Here is a 3,602-nt window from a genome sequence, read left to right as displayed (position 1 = left end):
ATATACAGTATGCCTCAATGTTTCCCAAACCATGTGTCAGGACCCCCATTCAGGCCGCGATAGCCCAAACGGGGCCCAAGAGAAAGCAGATGAAGTGAGTGCAATATGCCACAAAACCAAGGAAACTACCTCTCTACGACTACATTATATTGAAGTTGTTTTACAAAAATGCAAGTTCAGTTCAGCGCAAAATCAGTCGGGAAACAAGCTAACTCGCAGCAATGCTTTCAATAAAGTGTGTCGCAGTATTCCTCACTGTATCATGACGAGACCCTGGACCTACATCAGACGCCACTTGCACCCACTAGTATAACATTCATATTTATTTATTTCGAGAACCGCAAGGGTCCGGAGGTCATTACATGAGGGGTGGGAACTGGAGCATAAGATACATTTACAGCAACTTGATAGAAACAAACAAGCAAGCAAAAAAAGAACAACACAATTAGCAGTAAGTAAACAGGAAAATAAAGAAACGACGACAGTGCAAACTTATATGAAAACGGGTATTAAAGCATGAAACAGGGAGTTCGTTCACATAAGTACAGATAATTAACAAATATGATAAGGGGGAGGAGAAAAATTTCATAGCAACTGACATACAAGCGTGGTGGTCTTGTGGGTGGAGTGAACGGGAGAGGGTGTTACAAAATACTGTATGCTCGATAATAGTTGTGAGAGGTGATGGGAGGTTGTTCCATTCGATGGCAGTTGAACAAAATAATGATCTGGATAATGCATTGGTATTACAATGAAAGCGTCTGGCCTTATTAGTGTGGTCGACGCGAGGAAAAATGACACTCGGGCGGGTGATGGGCGATTGGTGCGGTGGCAAGATGAAAAAGAACCTATGGAAGAGGGCTAACATGGCAAGACGGTGACGATGTTCGAGTGAGTCGAGATTAAGATTTGATTTTAATGCGGTTACAGAGGTATCGAATTAGGGCAGCCCGATTCTGGATGGCTTTGTGGCAGTGACATGATACTCTATTCGGCAGCGTTGCGGGGAAGAGTCCCGCTGCAGACAAGACAGGGTGCTCAGAATATCGGCGCGTGAGGGGCAGAGCGCACCACCGTCGTCGTCGTCACCGCTACAATGGGCCCCCTTCTCGGGAAAGCGGAAGCGCCCAGTGTACATGGCGTCCACGGGGCTGGTGCCGTCGTGGTGGTGGGGGCGGTGTGCTGAGCGACGCAGGTGCGGGAGGGGCAGGCGTTGTGTCGGACTCGAGATAAGCGGGTTTCAGGCGGGCTTTGGCGACAACTTCCTGCCGATTGGGAAGCTGCACCGTGAAGTGGCTGTCGGAGCGTGACAAAACTCTGAAGGGGCCGTCGTAGGGGGGCTGCAACGGCTTGCGCACTGCGTCGTGCCGCAGGAATACATGTGTGGCAGTATCGAGGTCGGGAGGCACGAACGGGAACTTTGGTTCAGCAGCGCGGGTCGGAGTAGGAGAAAGACTGTTCATCAGCGTCCTGAGGCGAAGAGCGTAGGTTGTGTAATCTGGCGGAGGTCGATCAGTCGATGGAAAGAAATCGCCAGGGAGACGCAGGGTGGTGCCGTAAACCAGCTCGGAAACCGTACACGCGAGGACATCCTTGAGCGCCGAGCGTATTCCCAGTAGGACGAGAGGGAGCATCTCAGTCCACGGCTCACCGAATGGGTAGGCTCGGAAGGCGGCCTTGAGCTGGCGATGAAACCTCTCGACTAAACCATTGGCCATAGGGTGGTAGGCAGTCGTACGAATCCGTCTTGTGCCGAGGAGGTGAAGGAGGTTAGTGAAAAGCGCCGACTCGAACTGTCGGCCGCGATCTGTGGTTATAGTAGAGGGCACTCCAAAACGGCTGACCCAGCCGAAGACGAAAGCTTCTGCTATGGTCGCCGCTGTCATATTGGGCATGGGAATAGCTTCAGGCCAGCGCGTGAACCTGTCGACACAAGTGAGCAAGTACGAGTGGCCCTTGCTAGGAGGCAGCGGCCCGACGATATCAACATGCACGTGGCTGAAACGGGCGTCGGGTGGGAGGAAACGGCCGAGCGGGGGAATGGTATGGCGGACTACCTTGGCCCGCTGACATGGTACACAGGAACGGGTCCAGGCTCGCACGTCGGCATTCATGTGGGGCCAAAGATAACGAGAAGTGACCAGGTGTTGGGTGGCGCGGATGCTCGGGTGTGCAAGACCATGCAGGGCGGAGAAGACGGGCTTACGGAATGGTAGTGGTACACTCTAAATCCGACACCCGATATGTACCGCATGAAAGAGGACCCGCACCTGGGCCAGGCGGTACACATGAGGTGCAGTCCTCAACCAGCAGGTACAGTCCGCGACCACTGCGAAATTCAAACGGTACAAGGGCTCCGAGACCCATCCGTACCGGCTAGGTACCTTTTAAGCGCGATCTATAGCAGCTGTACCTCATGTGTACCGCGTGTTTCCGGCGCATGAGTACGAACGCCTTCTCACGATATCCATGCGCTGCAAAAATATTTCGTGTGATTCCGAATACCAGTCTATAAATTCCCTTATGCAGCAGTGCCGTAATGGATTAGCACTATCATTCTGTCAAAGAAGTGCAATAACTAGAACCCATGACCGTGAGGGATCGCATGTTTGGGAAGAATTCGTTTCTTGCAACCGCTGCAAATCAGTTTGTTTTGAAACGTCGGGGAGCGAGGACGAGTCTGCTCGGTCTTCGAAGAAATTCGTTCGACGCGTTCAAGATTGAAGTCATTTAAGGTGCGTATTATATCTCTGAAGTAATTATTCGTCTTCACGACGCATTTTCGTTCATCTTCGCTTTGATTCCCAGTGGTCCTGATCACCGGCAGGCTGGACACAACGACTGAGGGACGGAGACAACGAACTTTGTGCTTCATGCACGAACGTTGATGCGTGAATTAGAGGAGCCGAGAGTGCATTTTACACCTGGATTACACAAGCAAGTAGGCATGTTTTTCAGGCAAGCTATTTCGGTTGTTGGATTTTTTTTACATTGTATTTTCTCCTAGGTTACGTCAAGCGATGTCGTAAATGGGTGAGTCAATCGTCTACTGTGGTTGGTGTTACGTTCTGCGGAAGAAACGGAAGTTGGGGAAGAACAGCTATCCAAAGGTGTGGAAGAGATAAAGAAGCGTGACCACAGAGCAGCTGCAGTGGTGAAGGAGAGACACAGTGGTCATCGTTCATCCATATACGTTGTGCCCCGTGTGTTCGGCGTTTGTGCATCATGACAATGCACGCTCGCGATGGACAAGCATCAATCCTGAAATGGCTATAATTTTCGAATAAAGGTATTTGTTTGTTATATTTATCGTGCAGCGTAGCTTCCTGGGGCTGTTAATATATCGTGGCGGAGGGGAACCACCCCGACGGGTAGGCCTAAATCGCTGCGCGCTATCCGTTACATGTACCGCATGTGAGGGCGCATGTACCTCTTAATTTTAAGAGGTACATTTTTTAAAAAATGTACCTCTTGGCCAAGCGGTACTTAACCGTTACATATGCGTTACCTGATTTAGAGTGTAGGTATGGACGTGGGGACCCGGTCGACATCTCGCAGGTGACAGGTTCTTGGCAGTGAGGTAGAAGAACGTCCTCAAAACG

The 3,602-nt window shown here is 50.9% G+C and overlaps 1 long non-coding RNA gene across 1 annotated transcript; it reads left to right on the top strand.

Moving 5' to 3' along the window:
* Nucleotides 1–2,553: 2,553 nt before the first annotated feature.
* LOC135373220 (uncharacterized) lies at nt 2,554–3,161 on the top strand. Its single transcript, XR_010416364.1, has 3 exons — nt 2,554–2,735; nt 2,809–2,941; nt 3,008–3,161. It is a non-coding gene; the product is annotated as an uncharacterized LOC135373220 (long non-coding RNA).
* Nucleotides 3,162–3,602: the final 441 nt, after the last annotated feature.

The sequence above is a fragment of the Ornithodoros turicata genome, chromosome 1 (genome assembly GCF_037126465.1).
Source record: "Ornithodoros turicata isolate Travis chromosome 1, ASM3712646v1, whole genome shotgun sequence".
Lineage (NCBI taxonomy): Eukaryota > Metazoa > Arthropoda > Arachnida > Ixodida > Argasidae > Ornithodoros > Ornithodoros turicata.
The sequence above is the reverse complement of the archived record's forward strand: the minus strand, read 5'-3'. Positions and strand labels throughout refer to the sequence as shown.